General features: G+C 44.7%; 1 protein-coding gene and 1 pseudogene across 2 annotated transcripts in view; both read left to right on the top strand.

Moving 5' to 3' along the window:
• The window catches only part of LOC306641532 (transport and Golgi organization protein 1 homolog), a 220987-nt gene that overhangs the window by 37396 nt on the left and 160209 nt on the right, over positions 1–23382 (top strand). The gene's annotated exons all lie outside the window — the stretch shown is intronic.
• Positions 1395–23141, top strand: LOC306641407 (toll-like receptor 5; annotated as a pseudogene). The gene is made up of 2 exons (XR_013766846.1): positions 1395–2994; positions 21054–23141. The product of XR_013766846.1 is annotated as a toll-like receptor 5 (transcript).

Below are 23382 nucleotides of genomic sequence, written 5' to 3' on the forward strand. Positions count from 1 at the left end.
AGCATCCACAGCTGGAGACCGGAGGCCGAGTCGCGCGGGGTTGGGACACGGATGCCTTTGGCCGTCGGGCGACTGTGCCTCTCTTCCGGCCTCCTCCAGGAGCTGGCCTGGGCTGTTCCCAACTCTGTTCCCTCCGCGGAACATCCCATCCCTGAATGGTACTCCCTGCACCTCGATACTGAGGGAAGTGGGGGTCCCTTGACCCAAAGTGGAAAGGGGAAAGTGACACGCGGATACCCTGTGCCCAACAGGCAGGACATGAAGAGCCATTCTTTCTTGGCAAGCTTTCACATTTTCACCTTAGTCCCCACCCTGTGGAAGGGGCCTGGCGACTTGTCCTGAGGCAACTTTCTCCCTATCCTCTTGGAAGAGAAAGACACACAGCCACTGCAAACAGGGCCACGGAAATCCCAGAAAGTCACTGAGATGTTGCACACAAGGCCTTAAACACCCAGCCCCAAAGTGCCAGGTGGAGCAGCCTGGCAAAGACTCCACAGTAAAAATTGTTGGCCTTTATGTTGCAAGAAAGAAAAATGTCAGCCTGTGAAGATAATAGCCCAGTGGCTCTGCTTCTGTAAAACCACAATTGAGAAGACATTTTCTGAGGTGGGTTTGGGACCACATTGTGGTTTGGTTGATTGACTGTCCTGTGGGTGAGGTACTTCCAGAGAAGACTGCTTGAGGCCACGTTGAGTGGAAATCCATGATGGTGGCTTTCTCCCAGTTGTGGATTAGCTACATGGTTACCTAGTATTTGGAACACATCCGCCCAATATAGTTAACTATGAACAGCTTAACCCCAGTGACCTTCAGATACTGTTGCTGAGCAATGACCCAATCAATGCAATGCATTGTTTGGGCATAGAGTGCATCTATAGTCTGTAACACTGTCCTCCTGCTCAGTGCCTGGAAGAGGGTGTTGATTACCTGCTGGGTAGGCACAGTCGGGCTCTTGCAAGATGCATTTTAGTTTGATCACTTTTCTCTGCATTTACTCAGGATCTGAACAGCCCATCCAAGATCTCCTGAACTCTTTGACTCACTTCACCTTATTCTCTGGGAAAGAAAACAATGGCCAGGAATTTCCCAGAGCACCATGCACAGCCAATCAGAAGGAAAACCCTGGAGCAGAGCCCTGGAAAAAGTTCTGTGGGGCTAGATGCTAATCTTTCACTTGCCACATTGTGGAGAGGATCCAGGGGGTTCCCAGAGGAAAGGCCCAGGCCAAAGCTAATTACCAAGGGGTACAAAACCAGTTCATATTTTAAACAATGCTGTGACCATGCCCACAAGCTTAATTATCATATTGACAGGCACTTAACTTCCATCCTAAACAATGGCACAGGATCACCCCTTTGTACGTTTATTCTTTGAGCAAACAAGCTTTCTGATTCCATTTTCTGAATGCAAAACCAATCCTGTCAGGTCTTGAGTTTTGTTTGAGGAGGGACAACACCTCCCAGAGAAGGCATGTGCAGCACAGAGCCTTCTTCGTTGATTTCCACACATCTGGAAATGTGAATGTGCTCAGTGTTAAATCAGAATAGTTCTGTTTGCTCACATACTTGGATAGCAAGCTACCCTGGAAAGTTCAGTAACTGATTCCAGATGTGTTTATTTCATACTTAATTGTGGAAAAGAATGCAGAAAGCAGATCTCTGAATCCACCTGAATCTCTGAATCTTCCGTCAGATCTCTGAATTTTTGTTGATCTGAAGTTCTGGCTTCATAGTCCCCTAATGTGTAAACCACAATCTATAACGTGCTCAGCTCTGTGGGAGCAAAAACAAGTTTGAATTATGGTTCCTATTGTTCTAAATCCACCAGGTGTAGGTGGGAAGCTAAAACAAGCACCCGCAAGACAATTAAGTACAAAATTATGTGGTATTATCTTCTGGTTCAAAGATAAAGCCAGTGTAGGCTAGAAAATGCAGAGAAGACTTCTAGGAGTTAGTTGGTCTTGAGCTCAGTGTAGAAACCACAGCCAAAGACTGGACCACAGAGAAGCGTGGAAACCCCAGAGTAACAGGAAACTCAGGACAAGCAAAGGCACTTGCTGTCCACAAGATACATTCGAAACTCTCCATGGCTCCCTTTCCAACTCCATCTCTGGTCACTCTTTTCAGGTACCCATCCTGCTGTACTGACCTTCCTGTAGGATTCTGACCACACCATTTTCCTGCCTTTTTTTTTTTTTTTTCCGTTTATGCTTGCTCTCCTGTGTTCAGGATGCTGTGCTGGGGGAGCCTCTAGAGTTTTAAAGCACGTCAAATACTAACTTCTGTAGTGAAGACTTCCCTGGCTGGCCCCTACTCCGGATTTCATGCAGAGCTGGACAGTGTCTCCCTCGTCCTTCATTGCTCCTTGCATTCTTATCATCCTGTTGAATTTCTTGTCACCCTGTACTGCCCATCAGAGTTGAGGGGTCTTTGCCCCACTCAGGCTGTTACCTGAGTCCTAGGCTAGAGGTCTGACTTTGAGGGTCCCAACAAACAGGTCCAGGCACTTGCCCCCCAAAATAAACAGGAAAGGTAATAATGAAAAACTGGGGGAGATCTCTAACCAATATGACCATATTCAGAAGGCAAAGTGAGATTCAGCATCTCAGCCCTGACTTTGGTGTATTGACAGGAGCTTTAGGTTTAAACAGATGAACTGGGGCCGTGGGTGAGAGGTATGCAGAAATAAGCAGTCTTGGCCAAATTGTGTTCTGGTTGATGATTCTGTCGGTTCTTAGTCTGTGAAGTGGCTCCAGAGAAGTCGTTATCGCGTGATAGGGCAATTGCCACTTGCCGCTCAGGATGTCTATAGTCCTGTGATCTTGGAAGGAGGAATTCAGTTTCCATGAGCTGATTGCCTCTGCTTGGGGAGAGGACAGCCTCATTCTGGGGTGAGCTGGAAGATGTAAGGCAACTCCTGAAGACTCGTAGGCACTACACCAGGGGTCTGAAACAGGATGCTGCAAATCTTGCCCCAGTCTTGAAGGAGAATGAGGTAAGTTAGGTAAATTTAGGGTCAATAAACCTTATATTACTGTTTATTTTTTAAGATGAACACTCCTTAAATGATTATCTTGCCAATGTACAGACCTGAGCAGATCATAAAGTTGAAGGTAATAAAGGAGACAGATACAAAATGAAGCCCATGCCAAGATTTATTCTGTTTTAAGTTACCCAGAGAGTATCTGAAAGAAGAAAAAAACCACTGCTTTTAGCAAAATCAGTCTCTGCAAGTACCTATTATAAGGCAGGGCTGCACCACATCTGGGGAACCCCTGAGCCTAAGGTAGTGTCTGACACATAGGAGGCATTTGGTAAATGAGCCTTGATTGAACTCCAGCCATATAAAGGGAAGATCAAAGCTCCTACTTACTTGGAGCAGAAGATGTGAGATGTGTTATTGAAGATCTAAGACTGGATAAATTAGGTGGAGCCCAATCCCAGAGCCCTTGAGGAGTGTGAGTTTAATGCAGTAGCAGTACTCAAACCCCCTACCACCCTCAGAAGGAATTCTAGACTGTTTTTGATCTGGCCTCAGCATATCCTGTCCAGCCTCAACTCCCACCTTGAACACACACATTGGCCTTCTGAGCTACCCCAGCACCAAGCAACACCCCAGCCTGGATTCACTCTTCCCCTTTGACCAGACCATGCTGCTTAGAAGTCTCTGCCAGGACTGCATACTGCTCTTCCTACCTAACACTGGATCCTTGGAACTCCTGGTCTTCATCCCCTGTGTGTAGAGGGCTTGTGCATCCTCTGTGCTCCAGAGTACCCCAGGCACATCCTCCAACAGTAATTATCACACCCTCTTGTGCTGCAGTGACATGGCTGTCTCCCTACTGGTGACTGTGGGCTCCTTGAAGGCAGCTAAGTGTTTATCCTGGGTGTTGCACCATAAGCTAGCTTCAGTCCCAAGAGATGGTTTCCAATAAACATGTATCACCCTGGGGTGACAAAAATACAAAAGGACAAATCTAGAGACATATGAAAAGGGCAGGGCAGGGGAGTAGGATTTGGTGATTAATTAATTAATTAATTCTAAAAAGGTTAAAGGACATGGCAGGTAGAGGCAGAATCCCACAGGGATCAGATCCCTGGTCTGGGAGAAGTCCACTTATCTGTCTCTGAGTTCCATGCAAAAAAGTTTTTTATTTTCTATAAGATTTTCAGAATGCAAAATGTCTTATCACTTTGAGACATAGTGAGTTTGACTGTACAACAAGACATCCAAAGGGATGTCCTTTGAGACCAGGAGAGGTCACGGCTGAGAGAGATCTTGGGGAAGGAGTGGGCATGGTCCAACTTGGAGAGCATATGTGGTCACTGAGGGAAGAAGCCTACAGCTGAGAAACCCTTGGAGATGAAAAATGCCCAGGCTAGAGGGAGCAGGAGATGGGAAAATAACTCGTGAGAAATAGAATGGTGGAACGATAAAAGGGAAATCATGGAAGCCAAGAGAAGATATTCTGAGAATAGTTGGCCAAAGCTGTCTGATGCTAAAAAAGAAAAAAGGAAAGAAATACAGGAAGAAAGAAGGAAAGAAAGGAATAAAGAAAAAGAAAGAAAGTGAACAAGGGAGTTCCCCAAAGAAAAGACAGAATCAAATTTCAAGAGAGCACCCCTGTAGGAAACCAGAGCTCAGGAGTTAAAAAGAGGCTAGTTAGTAGGAAATGGAAACACTGAGAAGAGGTTTTGGGCTTCATATCTGAGGAATCTGGCCATGAAAGAAAGGATATATTATTTTTCAGAACGGAGGGTAAGTAGCTGGGTCAAGAGAAGACTTTCTGTTCATTTTATAAGGGACTGATGTCTAAGTTTGCATGCAGAAGGAAAGGAGCCTGTTTACTCTGAAGGAATGTGGGTAAATTCTCCTTTTCATATAGATTATATTTCATTTAATTTCTTTTGTTTCCCTTGCAAGTGTCCCATAGAACTTTCTTGTATATTTCCAAAGTCATGGTATCACCAAATCTAACCATTGGATGTTGTGATGAAAATGAAAATATTCCTGACCTGTGTTAAACTTCTCTCAGATGTCCCATGCTTGGCTTTCTCTCATCCTTGTGGTGGTCATTTTTTCCTTTACTGTACACAAATTAATAACACCAGTAATAGCAGCAAATACACACATAGCATTTACTCTCAGCTGGACACTGTCCCAAGTACCTGTGGGGGCCAATGGTAAACCAGTGTTCAGAATGAACATGTCTGTCTTCAGGACCATGCACTTAAATCACTACTATAAATTCAAAATAAGTAAGCTGGTATTTTGCTGTAAATTCACATTCATGTTCTTGAAACTTCTACAAGTTTCATAATCTCAATGCTACCGACAACACGACTTGTCCAGAGTTGCCAAACCATTAACTCTCCAGACCCATTTTCATGGTTGGACCAGCTTTAGTAGTCAATAAGTAATTTAACAACTAACTAGCAATCTATCAGGTGCAAGGTATTGCGAGAGACCTGGGAATCTGAGCTGTGTCCTCCATCTCATTTGCTCCTCCTAATCACTCCAATTTGGAGACAGGGAAACCCTGCCAGGATTTGAACTCAAACAGCCACAAATCAAGGCAAAATCTAATGCCACTTTCATCCCTGAGTGTTTTGTGATCTGAGATTCCTCCTTATCTTGCTCAGAGGTGAGTCCACGTAGTTTGAGGACTACCTTTTATTTTCGTTGCCAACATGTTAGACCAATAGATGGTGAGTATTCATGTCTAACATGAAATGCTCAGATGTGCAAAAAAAAAAAAAAAAAAAAAAAAAAACTGATCCTAGATACTGACTTAATATTTGTTTGGAGTCTTCATCTCACTGGACTGGGATCCATAGAACTACCTCAGTTTGTATCACAATTGCTGGTTCTCACATATTGCCAAGATCTCAGGGACAGGACTGGGAGGTGTTTCCACACAAGAGGGCGCTCTTGCCCTAGCCCCTTCAGTTCCAGCAGGTCTGTTGCTCCAAGACCACAAGTCTAACTTTCTGAGATCAAGCCGCAGTCCCTCCTGGGATCTACAGACCTACTGTGTTCTCCTGTTTCTCCCTTGTCTCTCTGCTTCTATCCAACAACCCCCGTTCTTCCTGTACCTCCTGGCAAACGCTGTGTGTCCTCTCCCTATAGCTTTGTTTAGGAAATCAAAGCAGAAGAATCTGCAAGGTATTTCTGGGTATGGTCCTGCCACTTGCCTGAAGGTGAAAATACAAGAAGAGGAAGAACATTTTTTTCTAATCTCAAAATATTTTCTAGCCACAGATGTAGTCCCCTTTCAGAGTAAATTCTTAAGGAAGGAAGAAGTTGCAATTTAAAGCTAGGGTATATGTTATAGGTACGTTGATAATGCTATTTTCCACTGTATTTTTCAAGATCCTTGGTAACAGGCTTGCAAATTTGCCAACATGCAGATGAATGTTGTGCTCCAGGGAGGATTGACTGGTCTATGAATTCTGTCATGATACTCAGCAAGTCTCCTTAGGTAATTTTAGAGTTCACAAGGATGTGAAAATGCTGCCAGTTCAGATTTGCCATTATACATATGCAGAACCTGAGGACAAGAGAAGTTAAATTTGTCTAAGAGGCCCTGACGGTGCCCAGAGGAGGACCTGGATTTACTATTACCCAGCCCGGTACTTCTGCCAGGACCACGTGTATCTTGGGAGTAAACACCACCAGCAAGTTGCAGCCAAGTCACTCGCTGACTCCCAGCCCTCAGTCAGAGTGCAGCACAGCCTCCTGGACAACCTGCCCAGGCAGATTTCATACATGATAAACCTGCTAGGGAGAACAGTGCCCTGGGCATGTGATAGGGACCTGTGCTTCCTCGGGGGCCTTCACCTGCTCCTGCTCACAGTCACTCAGGCACAACCACTGAAATCATCTTTCCTCTTCTGCACCTGGAGGCTCTCAGAGATCCTCTTCCTCCTTAACCTCTTTGAGGCTCACCTTGCAACTGAGGCATCTGCGTCAGCTGCAAAGCCAACATGATTTCATGTGCCTAAGGAGCTTAAGAGAAGCACGGACTGCAGATCCTTCCCAGGACGCTTCTCAAGTGCTTTATAATTTCCCTTCCCACTTCCATTCTCTGCATGTCACTGAGCACAGTTGAAAAGAGATTCTATTCTCTGTTCACACTCCCCACCCTGCCCCAACCTCTTTCCATTTACAGCATAGTCCAGATTATTTCTGCTGCTCCTAGCAGATTGTCTGTGTCCTTACTTTCAGGGGTGCTACATTGGACTTCCCAGCTCCCGTCTCTCCAGCTCCCTGACCTTGCAGTTGCCCAGCTCTCCTGAATTCACTTTGCCCATCAACACACCAGGTTTAGCTGAGGTGCATTTGGGAAGCTGTCAGAGCCTGCAATGTTAATTTTCTAATTGAGAAGACGAGCACAGACTGAACCTGAAGACAGGTAGAGATGTTCAATTCCTAGGTGAACTATCTTTCCCTGAGGATTTTGAATGTGTTATGCTAGTTGTTTACTTTTCATAATCACTCAGATGAAATTATTTATTTTAATCAGATGCTTTAACACTGTGCTAATGAGTTTATAATAAGCAGACAAAAGAGAAGCCACTCTGTGCCTAACCCATTTCAGTTCTCAGCATACTGTTTTCAGATTATCACTCCCTTGGTTGCTGCTGTTTTTGTTGTTTTATGATGCTGGTGACCACCACCAGACAATATTAAAGAAAACTGAGGAAGCTAGTACATAATTTCCCAGGAGTACTTAAAAGAGAAACAGCAAATCACCCCAGTGTGCGAAGAAACCCACTTCCTTCTCTCACTGTCCCCCTTCAATGGTTTTAAAAGGAATGCCTTTCTGGTGAGGCATAGTTGCATAAATGATGGCTTTCTACTTAAACAAGCAAGAAATATGAGAGAATTATGTGGCTAACTGGGTTCTCCAGTTTGGACACTGGAGGGTCCTCAGTAGCTGCTCTTTGTGTTGCTGGAGGAAGTAGAAACTATAATTGTTGCTGTTTTCCAGATGATTTAGACTTATGCACGGAGGGCTTCAGCACTTGCCCAATTTCACACATCTGTTACATTGTGGAGCTAGGATTTGAGTCCAACTATGAGCAGCTTAGTTGTCATTTTCATCTCTAAACTCACCCCATTATGCAAGCAATACAAGCCTCCCAGTGGAGCCCAGCACAGCCTCTCCCACCTCAATTCTACCCTTTGTGCACCCCCTGCTGATCTCCAGGAGAAGTGCTTCCAAACCTGTCGCCGCCCATGGCAACAATCCCGTGGATATTTATTACTGCCTGCAGCAACAATTGTGCGGGTATTTATCGGAGATGGACTGGAAATAAACTACTTCTATTTCTGAGCTGCTTCCTTGCTTGCTTATTCCCTAGCTTATTGAGAAAAAAGAGGCTTGCTTGATTTTAGAGGAAGAGAAGCTTTGAGAGAAAGATAGGCTTTGCTTATAGAAAGAGAGACTTTCCTTTCAGAGGAAGTTTTTAGAGAAAGACAGGCTTCTACACTTACCAGAGATCCATTTCTTCTCAGAGTTCTGCTGCTTCTTCTTAGAGGTGCGTCCCGCGTACTGCGATCTGTGATCTATGACCTAGAGGTGTGTTCTCAGTTCTCCACTCTACGATCTGCCTTCTGCCTCTGCCTGCTGCTTACTGCTTGCTGCTTCTTCTCTCTGCTGGCTGCTTCCTTTCTCTGCTAGCTGCTTCTTTCTGCTTGCTGCTTCTTTTTTCCTTCTATCTACTGTCTGCTTATATTCTCTCCAGGAGGTGGAGGGCGGGGCCACACCAGTTGAGATGAGGCGAGGAGCCAGCTGCCCTATCACCGCAAAGGTTAAAATGAGCAGGCCCAAGCAGGAGCACTTGGGAACACCTGTGCACCCGTTGTGTGCATGGACTTAATTGAATACGGCCAATGATAAATCACCTGGGTGTGCTTATATTAATCAACGTCCTCACTGCCAATGTGATCAAAACAACCTCCGGCTGACTTCCAGGGACCACCCCAGTGTAGCCCACATGGCACAGCCCCCAACACGAACCAGAGGAAATGACCCCAAGCCCTCCTGTTTTCTTAGCTCCTAGTAAAATGGTGGGATCCTTCTAGCTCCCCATCTTCTGAAATCCCAAATGAGTCCTCTCTGAGGTACTGCCTGATGTTTCACTCTCCAGGGCTAAGAAGAACTGGGGAGTGAATTCAGTTCCTCTCAGAACTGATCGTGCAGCATGAGGCAGCTCAGATGAGCAGAGGAACAGTGAGCAGCCAGGCAGAGAGCACATCTCTAGGCCCTGTCCACTGGGTGTGTGGTCAGTGGAGCAGCAGCATGATCACCTCCTGGGAGCTTGTTAGAAATGCGGGTTCTATGGCCCCACTCAGAGCTGACGGATGGACGTTTCTCTTTCAACAAGATCTCTAGGTAATTCTCACGCAAAGTGCCCACTGAAGCTCTGGATGTATTTTGCAGTGTATTCAATATTGATTTTGTTTAAAAATCATAATGACAAGTTTTCAACTGGATTCAAATCCTAACTCCACGATTTAATAGGTGTAAGACCTTAGGCAAGAGCTTAACCTTGGTGAGCATCCATTAAATCATCTATAAAATTATGAAAAGCAAAAGTGTTCAAATCTTCAACTCTCAGGACACTCTCATCCTAAATCTGAGACCCAATAATTGTGTGGTGTCTCCTAATATCGCCATGATTTACCTAGTCCTACTGCTTAGAAATGCCAAACTCTGGTGGTGACCTTAGCTCTATATTCCCCCAGAAACTCACAAGATCCTTGAGTCAGCACGTTCCCTGCTCACTGGAGAGTAGAGACATTGGAATTGTCTTGTCCTTGTGCTTGAGCCTCAGAAACCAAATGACCATGGAAATGTCATGAAAGAGACTTCTGGGTCCTGGGGGGCAACTTCCTCACCACCACAGTGAATTTTTTCCTCTCCCTGGAGTTATAAGAAAGTTGCCCATAAGACTGAGTGACTTAGCCACCTTCTGAACCAGAGGTTGGGCCAGAGATTGTTCAAAATCTCTTCAATGTTCTATGTGCCTCAACTTACAAAATGGTCTTGATCTTTTCTGATTAAAGTTCCATTTAATAGAAACTAAAAAGAAAATTCCATATGGCACAGAAAACCACCTATGTAATGTTTTCTATTTCTTTCTCTTAGTTAGCTTCCTATTCTCTCTTAAGAAAGCAAAAGCTCTTCCTCCTAATATATATTCTCTCTCTCTCTCTCTCTCACAGACACACACACACACACACACACACACACCCTCTGCCCCTAGAATGAAAATAACTTAGAAATCCCTCATGCTAGGATGAGGAGGTAAGTGCTTCTGATAAATATATATCTTCTTCAAAATATTAACGGGAAAAATTTGCTGGGGTGTTTAAGTTGTGCCAAGTACTGCAGGAGCTCCCACATGAATAAAATTGAGTTCCTGCCCTCCAGATTTACAACCTAGTGAGAGAGTCATGATGTAATAAAAATGCTGTCCTGGAGCCGTACCCAGAATATCAAGGGAGAGAGGCAAAGCATGCCTGGAGAGATGCGAGGACCGTTTCATGGAAGAGCCGACCTCAGAGCAGCCCTGGCAAGGGGCGTGGAATGGGATGAGCTGAGGAGATGTGCATATGCATTTCAAGCCCATGAGGCAGCCCAAGCAGAGAAATCAGGGTGGAGGCCAAATTCTGAGAATGACAGATTATATCTGGGAAACAAAGAAGCAAGGGGAAGGAAGTCTAGACACAGCAAGGAAGGTTGGCTGGGTTGAGAGAGTGCAGGTCCTAAGGGGCCATTCCAGAATTAGGATATGGTCCCAGATGGAGGGCCCCAGAGTAATTCTGAAGAGTTCTGATGTTGTGGGCATAAGGAGCCAGGGAGAATTTTCTGGTAGGAGTTTTGCTCTGGGAAACTCCCTCAGGTAGCAGAGTGAGGGATGCATTTGTCAGAGTTACACACACTGTTAGTTCTATTACGATGACAAAATACCTGAGACAATCAACTTAATAAAGGAAAAGTTTCCTTTGGCATACAGTTTTAGAGATTCTAGTCCATGAGTGATTGGCCTAGTTGCTTTGGGCTTGTGGTAAGGCAGCTTATCATTGCAACAGTGCATGGTAATGGAGAAGTTTTCAACTCATAGTGCCTGGGAAGCAATGAGAGAAAGAGGAAATGGCTGGGATCTCAATATCTCCTTCAATAACCTAACTTTTTTCTATTAGGCCCCATCTGCTAAAGATTCCACCACCTCTCAACAGTGCCACAGGCTGGTAACCAACCCTTCATCATATGGGCCTTTGGGGAACATTCAAGATCCAAACCCTGTTGCCCACTCTGGGAGGTGGTTGCTTTAGGAATCCAGGAGGAGACAGTGGGGCCTTGAAGCAAGGAAGAGGAAGCAGAATAGGAAGGCAGGGGAATCACTGCTGGAGATACTCAGGTAAAATTTGTAGAATTAGTTGCCAACTTCATTGATGCCATCCTTGAAGCTTCTTCCTGTGGGGACTTAGGGAAGCCACCTTATTAGATTTTGAGGATACATGTAATGAAGACAGAAGCAAGGGTCTGTGACTAATGATGATTTTGAGGCAGTGTTTGACCAGTTCAAAGGGATTCGGAAACATCGGAGTCTACATGCTGTGCATTAGGGGAAATGCTACAGATGCAGAAAAGGACATTTCAGGGTGTGTTCAGGGGAGGAAGGAAGGAAGGCACTCACTCTCCAAAGCAGATAATATAATACTGACAAGGTGATACTAGTCGGAGGAGAGTGATGGCCCAGAAAGGAGAGAAGAGAGCAAGCGAGATGGGGCTGCTGTGCATGACCCCAGATCAGTCCATCCAGGGGACCCAGAGAACCAGCAGACAGCTCTCAGCACCTGGGCACCATTTCTACAGGTCCAGGAAGAGGAAGGGAGGCCCCAGGGCAGGACACAAGCAAATTCATTCATTCAGCAGATATTTGCCAACATGGTTCCTTCTGGGTGCTAGTGACGGCAGTAAACCAAACAGAACAAGCAATAGAATTCTACTTTACAAACAGGGACGCAGGTGGGACTTTAAATATCAGCCGAGGAGCTTGACTGCAGTTGTAGATGAATTTCCAGAAGAAATTTCGTGAATGGTCTGCAGCTCAGGGAACCCCTGCACTGCACACGTTCCCTGCAGCACGGTCACGTCCGTCCTGACAGGGTTTTCAGTTTCTGCAACTCCGGGAATTCGGCATGGACAGAGATTCTCACCATATCTCCCAACCCCACCCAGTGTGCATGGAACAAAGACTGAACATAAAAGGGGCATTTCTCACTGGGCTAGACTTAATAGTCATGCTTGGTGTTATAGAATCATGGTAAACACTTAGATATGCAAACAGAGCCTAATGAGACCAGCGAGTGTCAGTAAATAAATCAGACCTCCTGAGCGTGCACCAGTGCTCAGAATTCTAATGTGCTGATCTCAGAGTCCTGTTTGTAGGCAGTCGCCAGACTTTCACCCTGCTGTGTTCGTCCTTGGTGTTCACAGAAGATGCTGAGGACTGCCTCTGCTCAGGCATGTGATGTGTCTAAGTGACGGTGTGGAGCGTGCTTGCATTTTGCTTGTGTGAAGTCGCCTGTCCCCAGCCATGGAATGTTGTTTGCACGAGTGAGCTGCCCTCTCTCACCACATTAACCTTAATGTAAAGTGCCGAGGCCCAGCCTCCCCTTCTTGACTCAAGTTTCCCTCCCAGTGGCGCTGCAGGGTGCTGCCCCAGTACGGGTACAGAGCCCTCTAGCGGGCCTTGCTGTCCCAACACAGTCAGCCACACGGGTGGCCACTAGAGGGCAGCAGTACGCTCCCAATCAGGAGCAGGAGCTAGGCCGCTAGAAGCAGGAAGCCAGGCCAGCTGCGTCTGGGAGGGGCAACGTGTGGAAGGGCTCCTGAAGGAGTACGAGAAAGAAGAGACTGGTGAAGTTGTGTTGAGGGCACACTTGAGTGCTGCGTTTCTGTAAGGGAACCAACGCACATGACATGGACTGGCAGAGCTCAGCCTCCAGGTGTAGGGTCCAGGGCAGTTGTTTCTTTTTTAATTGTTTTCGTTTTTGTACTCAGGATTGGACCCAGGCTTAACCACTGAGCCACATTCCCAACCCTTTTTATTTTTTGAGACAGGTTCTCACTGAGTTGCTTAGGGCATCACTAAGTTGCTGAGGCTGGCTTGAACTCATGATCCTCCTGCCTCAGCCTCCTGAGTTGCTGGGATTACAGGCATGCACTATCGAACCCAGATGCAGGGAAGTTCTGAGGCCGTCAGGAAGGTGCCATGGTTCAGATAAGGGCATGAGAGAGCTGAGAGGAGAAACTTGTGTTGAGAGAACTCGATATTTCAAAGTGGGAACCATGCCGGCAATAAATTACACAGAGATAAAATGGACCTTCATATGGACATTGAAGAGGACCAGAGAGGGTGACCTGCTGGGAGCCAGGGCCAGAGTGTTTTGTGATTAAAGGGAAGTGACCACAAGATTAGCAGGTGATGACTGTGAGGTGGGCTGAAGCAGGACCACTGCACAAAACAGCTTGCACTGCCACAAAGGAAGGTGTTTGACATAGAAGGGGATGCACGGCAGACAGAGCTGTGTGGTCTTAAGTAAGTTACTTAATTTCTCTGGGCCTCAATTTCCTTATTTGTAAAATGTTGTCTACAATAGTGGAGGAGTCTACAGTATCCCACAGTATGATATTACAGTGATTAGCATTCAGTCTTCACTCAGTATCCCCAGGAAATTGGTTCCAGGACCACCACAGATGCCAAACATATCAGATCCAAGTTTCTTATATAAAATGGTATAGTATTTGTATAACCTACTCACACCTCCCATATACTTTAAATAATCTCAGATTAATTATCATGCCTAATGTATTGCAAGTGCTGTGTAAATAGTTGCTTTATGGTATTACTTAGGAGATGACCTTAAGAAAAACATCTGTATGTGTTCAGTGCAGGTACCATTTTTTTCCCAAATATTTTTGATCTACAGTTGGTGGAATCCACTAATGTGAAGCTGGAAGATACAGAGTGATGACCGACAATTCTGTCTTCCCTCCAGACTCTAGCCCAGTGGTTCACAGACATGAGCATGTATCAAAATCACAAGAAGTTTTCCATAAAACACACTGCCAGACCCCAATCCCAAGGCTTCTGATTCAGGTGGACCCCAAGTATTCGTACTGCTCTCCAGATGCTCTTGCTGCTGGTGGGGGGACCATACTCTGGGCATCAGTATCCTACAGTCTATAGAGCCTACAATCTCCCAGTGGGCAAGGATCCTCAGTATCCAGTGACTGACATAACTCAGCCTCGGAAGAGTCCCTGTGGAATAAACAGAGGTGGAGCGGAATGAAAATGAAATCACTTCCGTAGCCTTAAAACCATGGTGACAGGAGCGAGCATTGTACCTGGGGAGCAAATTCTAAGGCTGAGAGCACGCAGTCCCCATCTGTTTTAATGGAACTATGGTCAGAGGCGGAATGCTGAGCTGGAGGGACTGCGACCCTAATGAGGTTTTGGACTTGTTCCAACCTATCTGTTGGCTTGTTCAGTGGGATGTTTTATTAGGATGCGTCTAGAGAATGTATTTGTCCTGGGAGACTTCCCCTGGTCCCCTGCCCTTCAGGTTTCTCAAGGCTAAACCTACATTCCATACCCACCTTAGGAATTAGTCCAGTATTTTTATTACTCTGCGAACTTTGCAGAAACTCTCTCAGGTCCCCATTTGGAAATCTACCACGAAGTGTCTTTCTCAGATAGTGAGTCCACCAGGCTTGGTGCTCCAATGGGGCCCCAGGTTGACCTGGCACCTGCCAGGAGAAACATTTCTCTGCAGCTTGCCACATGATCACGGCCAGTCTGGAATCCGTTCAGAACACTGGCCCTGCCAAGGTTCCTATTCCTGGTATTACTTGTTAGGGATTGAGGATTAAATGAGCATAGGAACAGCTCTGGCTTGGACCAAGGTATCCTCAGGCCAACTATGGTGTCCAGGGAGCAGGGCACCCCCAAAATGTAGGCTTGTGTATTTGCTGCTTGTGCACCATGGGCCATAACTCAGGAAGCTTAGGCGAGCAGCTCTGTTGTCCAGGCAATGAAGTCAAGAAAGGGAACCTGCTCCACCAATGGCTGGGATGAAACAGAAATGTACTGGCTTCAATTGAAAGAGATACTGACTCTTCTCTGGTCTTATCATCTTAATTAACAGTGGCTGGCAGGAACCTTGAGGCCTGCATTGATTGCGCTGTTCCTGTTTTCTCCCCTCAAAGCCCTAGATATGCATTAACCCACCCTTAGTCATCTAAATTCAATGTACAACAACCCTCTGAATTTCTTATCAGCCCTTCTTTCTCTCAAGAATCATGGGGTTTCTGAGATGAAGGGGACCCTTCAGATAGTGCCTTCTCAAAGCGAGGCCTGAGAACTGCTTGCCTCCGAGTACCTGGGATATGGCTGTGAAGTGCAACTTTCAGGCCCCACCAGGCCCAAGGAACCTAAGTACCCAGGAGGCAGGCTTGGCATCAGGCTTGGCATCAGTAGTGGGTTTGGCTTAATTTTTTTTAATTGTGTGAAATATGTATAACCTAAACGTTATCATTTTAATCATTTTGAAGTATTAAGTGGCACTAAGTACACCCACCACCATCTTTCAACTTGTTCATGGTCCCAAATTAAAACTCTGTGCCTATTAAACAATCACAGCCCATTCTCCCCTCCTGCCAGCCCCTGGAAACCTACTCCACTTTCTGTATGTCTGAATTTGTCCATTCTAGAAACCTCCTACAGGTTAAGTGGTGTAGCTCTGTGGTACAGCACATGTTTAACATGCTTAAACTCCAAATTTGAACCCCAGCTTCAAAAAAATTTTTTTAATAATTTTTTAAAATTTTTGAACATGCATTTTGATTCATTGTACGTAAATGGGGTATGTCTTTTCATTTCTATGGTTGTGCACAATATAAATTCATGCCATTCATGTAATCATATATGTACATAGGATGATGATGTCTGTCTCTACTCTGGAGAACCACTAGAGGGCACACTACTCTGATGGGTAGAAAGCTCTTCCTGCTCTATGGTGCCCACCACATGAACTGGGGAGAAGCAAGTAGCCACAGCTCCCAGGCTTCTTCTGGGCCCTGCCCCACCTGCTCCCACCCATCTTGCTCCCTTCCAGATTCAACTCACTTAGAGTTTTGGGTTTCAGGTTTCTTGGTACCTTTTGGATTCTGTTATGTCCACATTGGTCAAGCCTCTCTGGCTGAGTCAGTCCCCCACCCTGGCTCTCTCTCTCTTGCTGTGTGGATTCTATTCTTGAACTCTCATCTGAAGTCTGACTGGATCTGAACCAGCTTCACTGTCTTGTTCTCACTTCAGATTAGATCTTCCCTGTATCGGTGCTCAGTTGAAATTTGCTTCCACTCATTTTAGCTTCATGCTCCCATTCCAGGACATCTGCTGTGTGACCCTTCTTCCTGCTTTTGTCTGCACAAACTACCTCTCCAGACACCTCAGTTCAGTTCACCTGACTCTTCTGCCCACTGTTTGGCCATTGGACCCATAGAGATCTGCTTCAGAGGCAAATATGTAGTTATTTCATGCCTTTCTGTACTTCATAAGGAAATAAGAATGCATGAAATTTGTACAATACAACATAACCTCAAACAATTTTCTTTAAAATACTTGTTCAGCTGGTTTTATCCACCTTATTTAATAACTTTAATTTTGGCTGTCCTAGTATGGCTTTGAAAATTTGGTGTCTGGAAATATATGTTTTCTTTCACTCATTATCACCACAGATTCAAGGTCATTCACCTAGTTTGGTTCATATGTTTATATGTATTGAGTCATCCATAAAGAAAAACTAAAAGTTTAACTCTGTCATCCCGAGCTGGTGTTCTCATTGCTGTGTCTCTGCAGGGATTTCTTCTCTGGTGACATAAGATGAGGATTCATTCTGATGTTTGGATAAAGCAGCAGTTAAAAACTTTCAGCAACTTGGGGACTATGCTGGTTCATTTCTGCAAATACCAGTAGTTCAGCATCAGAACATGTTTATCTTAAGTCACTTAAAATCCTCATTTGTGAAATCAAAGGTTCTGTCCTTTTTTCTTCTGGAGGAGAGGTCAGAAAACTCTGGTCTGTGTTTGGACTGCAAAGCCTAAAATATTTACCATCTGTCCCTTTCCAGGAAACTTTTTTCCCAACCTGTTCTGGAAAATAAGCCATTGTGGTTATTTTTATGCATATTAAAGGTTATCAATATAACATTGAAATGGGCAGGCCTTGGAGATTGGTGAATTATCTAAATCTGGATGCAAAATTTGGTTTGTGATGTGCAATTTTGGAGGGCAAGGACTCAAAGCTCTCCGAAGATTCACAGAGGGGTCCATGACCTCAAAACTTTGAGAATTACGACTTATTGTCTCCTGCTGGACAGTGTGCCTGAGTGCTGTAGCTGACCACAGCATCTAGATGTGGGCAATGAGACTGACAATCTTATGTGTCTTGAAGGTCCTGCTAGAATCCACTTCATACCAGAGGATGTGAAGAAGCTTACATAAAACTCTATCTAAATATGATTTTTCCATGATCATTCATTTTTGTCCTTGGGTCATGAAGCCTGATTTCCCCTTATTTTTGTCTCCTCTGAAATGCACAATCAGAATCTTCACCCTGGGTACCACTGCATAAGGGATCATGCTTCCTACCACATACCTTTATCTGCCTTCTAAGACTCTATCAGCTTTTAGAATCAGAGCCCCAACAACTGCATACCAGGACACTTGGACCTGGATTTGGGGTCCCTTGAAGTACCTGCCTTTCATCTTGTCCCTTGGCACATCCATCTCTTTTTCTGTAGATGCTGGTCTGCACTTTTTAGTCCTGCTTTAATAATCATGATTTATAGTTGATATTATTGATGCTTTTGGAAAATATATAGGACATAAATGATGAGTATATAATTGAAGATTCAGGTACAATGGAAAGATAATGGAACCTCCCATTATGCCTGAGAAGAATGGTCCCAAACCATTAAGGGAGACAGGATGGTGTCTGCCTTTGGGGGTTCTGCTGCACCATTATCTGCTCTGATAGCTTTCTATTTTCTTTCAATAATTCATCATATTGACTATTAATATCACTCGGAACTTTTATTCCATTTTATATTTTGTGTATTATCTATAAATACAGATTATTAGCTCCCACTCAAAGCCACAGGAAATTCATTAAGAAATGACTAAGGCAGTCAGGCATGGTGGCTTACCCCTGTGTAATCCCAGTAGCTTGGGAGGCTGAGACAGGAGGATCACAAGTTCAAATGAAGCCTCAGCAACTTAGCAAGGCCCTAAGCAACTTAGCAAGACCCTATTTCAGAATAAAAAATAAAAAGACCTGGAACTTCAGTGGTTAAACTCCTCAGGGTTCAATCCCTGGCAAAAAGAAAGAAAGAAAAACAGAGAGGGGGGAGGGAGAGAAAGAGGGAGGGAGGGAGAAAGGAAGGAAGGAAGGAAGGAAGGAAGGAAGGAAGGAAAGAAGGAAGGAAGGAAGGAAGGAAGGAAGGAAGGAAGGAAGGAAGGAAGGACTAGTTCATTTCTATTACCCAATCTGATCACCTGCAAAAGAAAAAATCACAAACTGTATAGGTGGAAAGAATAAGTAGGTTTCAACGAATTCCTGGTTTTAGTCACCAGCATGGCCCAGACGAGAGATGGCAGTGGCTTGGAATAGAGCAGTGGATAGGCTTAGGAGGAGGAACCCACAGAATTTGCAGATGAATTGAATGTGGGGTGATATTCAAGAGAACGAGGGTGATTCTCTGTTGTCATCTTGAGCCTCTGGGTGAAAATAATCTAGCTACTTACTGAGATGGCAGAAAAATTAAGAGTGATGATAAACATTCTCACCAAATTTCTCCTAATAACCATTAAATGCCTCGAAGACCTAGTTCTGCTCTACTGTATTTTTTGTGCCACAGCTTCACAGATGCTTTGGAATCATCCTCAACAGGAAGCAAAACCTCATCAGAGCTGGGTCCAGTGCCCAACTCCAGCTCCATGACTGTTCTGGGTTTAATCTATTCTACAGTCAAAACTATTGCCCTTGATGGTATTTTGTAGAATTTCTGCTCTTTACAAACTTTCCTTCCTTTCTATTTCTTTATTTTCATTCCCCTTTATTCTCATGCCCTCTGAATGCATAACTCTTTGCTGATGTATTAGTCAACTTTTCATCATGATGACAAAATACCTGAGTAAACAACTTATAGAGAGGAAAGGTTTGTTTTGACTCAATTTCAGAGAATTTAGTCCATTATCTCTTGGCCATGTTTCTCTGGGCATGTGGTAGCATAGTACGAAATGGTAGGGAACACATGGCAGAGAAGGCTGCTCACATCCTGGTGATCAGGAAGCAAGAAGAAGAGGCAAAAGAAGGGACCAGGGTCTCACTGATCCTTTCAAGGGCATGCCCTCCTGACCTAACTTCCTCCTGCTAGACTCTACCTCTTAAAGATTCCACTGCCTCCCAGTTGCACCGCAGGCTGATAACAAAGATTTTAATACTTCCAAACCATAGCAGCCTCCATCACAGGGATTTTGTTACACTGAAGCAAATCGAATGTGTTCAAGGCACCAAAGATGGAGGAGCCTTATGAAGTTTCTCTGTGCTTCTCATAGTACCCAGACATGACTGAGCACCTTTTGCCATTGCTGCATGGGCTAATTAAACACCCAACTCAGACAAATGGAGAACCTCCCCCTGTGGAGTTCAGCAACTAGACTGGGTTTTATTTATTGTTGGATGCTCACAGAGTCACACAAAAGCTAAGCATGAGGGCTGGGGATATAGTTCAGTTGGTAGAGTGCTTGCCTTGCAAGAAGAAGGCCCTGGGTTCAATCCCCAGCACTGCAAAAAAAAAAAAAAAACTAAGCAAGCAGTAGATGCTTTATAATCGTTATTAAACTGACCAGATCTGACTCTTTGTGGAGATGATGTAAAGTAACTCTGTTAGTCAGCTTTTTATCTCTGTGACCAAAACACCTGACAAGAGCAATTAAGAGGATGGAAAGTTTTACTGTGGTTCATGGTTTCAGAGGTTTTGTCCATGGTGAACTAACTCCATTGCTCTGGGTCCAAGACATCATGGCAGAAGGGTGTGATGGAGGGAAGCTGCTCAGGATATGGTGACTGGGAAGCAGAGAGAGGAGAAGAGAAAAAGAGGACTGGGCCACAGAAGAGATGAACCCTTCCAGGGCATGCCACCAGTAACCCACCTCCTCCAGCCACACCCCACCTGCCTACAGCTGCTACCCAATCAGCCCATTCACATTAGGATGGACCTATTTCATCATAGTTCTCAAAATCTAATCATTTCACCTCTGAATATGAATCCAGGAGCTTTGGGAGGACACCTCATATCCAAATCATAAATACCCAATGTCTGTATGATGAGATGTGCTGTGTATGGAATCAGCTCGGATCATGAGATGGGCTAGAAGACAAGACAGGTGAGGGTGGAAAGATAAGGGGATTTATTTTCCACCCATCAGCTGAAACTTTTGTGGGCTAGAAATGGACTATTCTCTGGCTGAAGTGAAACAACTTTTCTCCAACTTCCTTCAGCAAATCTTGAATGAGTGAGTGAATGAATGGACAGATGAATGAACAGACAGTTATTAAAAAGACCAGGTGAAATTTGTTTCTGTTCATTTGTTTTGTAATGTTGGGGATCTAACTCAGGGCTTTGCACCTGCAAGGCAAGTGCGGCACCTCTGAGCTACATCCCAGCCCAGGTCAATGTCTAGAACACTGCCTCGTATGGAGAAAATGCAGTACTAAGTGTCTGACAGAAAGACAGACAGAACAACTTCATCCACAGCAGGCAGTAATGACCACAGCCACATTCTGGTGTCACGTGAGCAAAGGGGGTCCACCAGAACAGGCACATCCTGGAGGAGACCCCCAAGTTCTGAGGATCATGTACAGTGCCTCAAGTTGAGATGCTGTGTTTTCACTCCCTTTCCCCCACAGGACCATGGCAGATCACCTTGACCTTCTCTTAGGAGTGGTGCTCATGGCCGGTCCTGTGTTTGGAATTTCTTCCTGCTCCTTTGATGGTCACATGGGCTTTTTTTCATTTCTGCAATATCACCAAGATTCCCTGGGTCCTCAGCACCACAGAGAAGCTCCTGCTAAGCTTCAACTACATCAGAGCCACCATGACCACCTCATTCCCCCGCCTGGAGCAGCTCCAACTGCTAGAGATCGGGGGCCAGTTTACTCCCCTGACAGTGGACAAAGAGGCCTTCAGAAACCTGCCCAATCTTAGGATCTTGGATCTGGGTAAAAATCAGATCGACTTCTTGCATCCGGATGCTTTCCAGGGACTGTTCCATCTGCTTGAACTGAGACTGTTTGCCTATGGGCTCTATGATGCTGTATTAAGAGATGGTTATTTCAGAAATTTGATTTCTTTAATTCACTTAGACCTATCCTACAATCAAATTGGTAGCCTTTACCTTCATTCTTCATTTCGGAAACTGAATTCTTTGAAGTCCCTAGATTTTTCCTTCAACCAAAAATCCATCTTATGTGAAGGTGAGCTCAAGCCACTTCAGGAAAAATGCTCTCTCTTTTCAGTCTCAAAGCTACTAACCTGTATAAGGGAATCTCGGTGGACTGGGAGAAATACATGAATCCATTCAGAAATATGCAGTGGAAACCCTCGATGTTTCTGAAAACAGCTATCACAGGAAACTTCAGCAATGCCATCAGGGGAAACCAGACTTCCTCTTTGATTCTCACCTACCATATTATGGGTTCTGGGTTTGGCTTCCAAAACATCAAAGATCCTGATGAGAACACATTCTCTGGCCCAGACAGAAGCTCAGTGGTACGCCTGGATCTTTCACATGGGTATATCTTCTCCTTGAACCCCCGACTCTTTAAGGCACTCAAGGGGTTGAAACTTCTGAACCTTGCCTACAACAAGATAAACAGGATTGCAGACAAAGCATTTTATGGACTTGAGAGCCTCCAAATACTCAACATATCATGTAACCTTCTTAGGAAACTTCATAATTCCAATTTCGATGGGCTACATAGTGTAGCCTACGTTGATCTCCAAAAGAATCACTTTGAATAATTCAGGACTAGACATTCAGACATTCATTCCTAAAAGAATTGCATACCTTAGATCTGCAGGATAATGTTCTTAAAACCATTTCTTTTATTCCAAACTTACTATCCTCTTAGGTGGCAACAAACTGGTGACTTTGCCAAATATTAACTTTAAAGCCAACTACATTCACTTATCAGAGAATAGGCTAGAAAATCTGGCTGACCTCTACCACCTTCTCCAGGTATCTCAGCTCCAAACTCATTTTAAATCAAATCGCCTTTCCTCTTGTAACCCAAATCACACCCCTCCAGGTAATCACAACTTAAAACACCTTCTCCTTGGAGAAAATATGTTGCAGCTTGCCTGGGAAACTGGGTTCTGCTGGGATGTTTTTAAGGGGCTCCCCATCTCCAGGTTCTGTATCTGAATAATAACTATCCTAATTTCCTTCCCCCTGGAGTATTTAGCAATCTGACTGCATTGAGGAGACTCAACTCCAACAGGCTCACGGTTCTTTCTCCTGGTAGTTTACCCGCTAGTTTAGAGGTACTGGATATATCCAGAAACCATCTCCTATCTCCTGATCCTGGCGTATTTGCATCACTTAACTTCTTGGACATAACCCATAACGAATTCACTTGTGAGTGTGAACTCAGCACTTTTATAAGTTGGCTCAATCAAACCAATGTCACTCTATTGGGATCTCCTGCAGATATAAACTGCATGTGTCCTAACTCACTCTTGGGGGTTTCCCTCTACTCCATTTCCATGGAGGACTGTGATGAAGAGAAAGTCTTAAAGTCCCTAAAGTTTCCCTTTTTATCTTATTCACTGTCACTTTGACTATGTTCCTCATGACCATTCTCATAGTCACAAAGTTCCAGGGATTTTGTTTCATCTGTTATAAGGCAGCCCAGAGACTGCTGTGCAATGACCATCCACAGGGAATAGAACCTGACAGGTACAGATATGATGCCTACTTTTGCTTCAGTAGCAAAGACTTCAGTTATGTCCAAAGCAGGTGCCTCTCTGACCTCAGTAGTGTCCTCATCATGGTGGTGGTTAGGTCACTGTCCCAGTAGCAGCTGATGAAACACCAGTCAATCAGAGGATTTGTACAGAAGAAGCAGTACTTGAGGTGGCCTGAGGATGTCCAAGATGTTGGCTGGGTTCTCAATAAACTCTCTCAGCACATCCTAAAGAAAGAAAAAAGAAAAGAAAGAAGACAATCACATTCAA

Source organism: Sciurus vulgaris, assembly GCF_902686455.1.
Source record: "Sciurus vulgaris genome assembly, chromosome: 12".
Taxonomy (NCBI): Eukaryota; Metazoa; Chordata; class Mammalia; order Rodentia; family Sciuridae; genus Sciurus; species Sciurus vulgaris.